We start from the raw sequence: 745 nt of genomic DNA, 5'->3' as shown, positions 1-745 counted from the left end.
ACGTTTTGGGCTGACCCCACCCCGGGTGCTGCTCTGGTAAGTTCTGCCTCGGGGCCCCAGCTGCCCAGCTGCTCCGGGCCTTCGCAGACCCTGTTCAGGCCGCTGTCACACGCCTCCTCTTGGGTGGTACCTCCCAGGGTCCCCCTCTCCTGGCACTGTGCACAAGCTGGCTACATGTCCGCTCCCCCTTCCTCCAACCTCACGCCTCAGCGAGGTCTTCTCGGCCGTGGTCACCCCCCGGCCTGCCCTTTGGCCTCCTCTCTGCTTTATCACCGTCTGTGTTAGTCCCTGTCGTGTCCGACTCTTTGCGACCCCATGGACTGTAGTCCGTGGAATTCTCCAGCCCAGAATACTGGAGTGGGTAGCCTTGCCCTTCTCCAGGGGATCTTCCCACCCCAGGGTTCGAACACAGGTCTCCTGCATTGCAGGCGGATTCTTTACCAGCTGGGCCACCAGGAAAGCCCCTTGTCACCATTTGACCTGTTCCGTATCTTACTGACGGCTTAGTTGAGTGTCGGCTCTACAGGGGCAGGCGGAAGTTTGTCGTTTTGCCCGGGGTATGTGTCCCCCGTGTCTCAGCACACAGGATGCTTCCTGGCACACACAGCAGGCGCTCAGGCAGGGTTTGCTGGATGCCATACATGGAGGGGAGCCTCTGACGGGTGCTCCGAGGCTGTGCACCAGCCTTGGGCGCCAGCCCTCCTCACCCTGCCCTTTGCAGCCTCCTCTCCATCCAAGCGGGAAG

Source organism: Bison bison, unplaced genomic scaffold (assembly GCF_000754665.1).
Source record: "Bison bison bison isolate TAMUID 2011002044 unplaced genomic scaffold, Bison_UMD1.0 scf7180017864516, whole genome shotgun sequence".
In the NCBI taxonomy this organism is placed as follows: domain Eukaryota; kingdom Metazoa; phylum Chordata; class Mammalia; order Artiodactyla; family Bovidae; genus Bison; species Bison bison.
The sequence above is the reverse complement of the archived record's forward strand: the minus strand, read 5'-3'. Positions refer to the sequence as shown.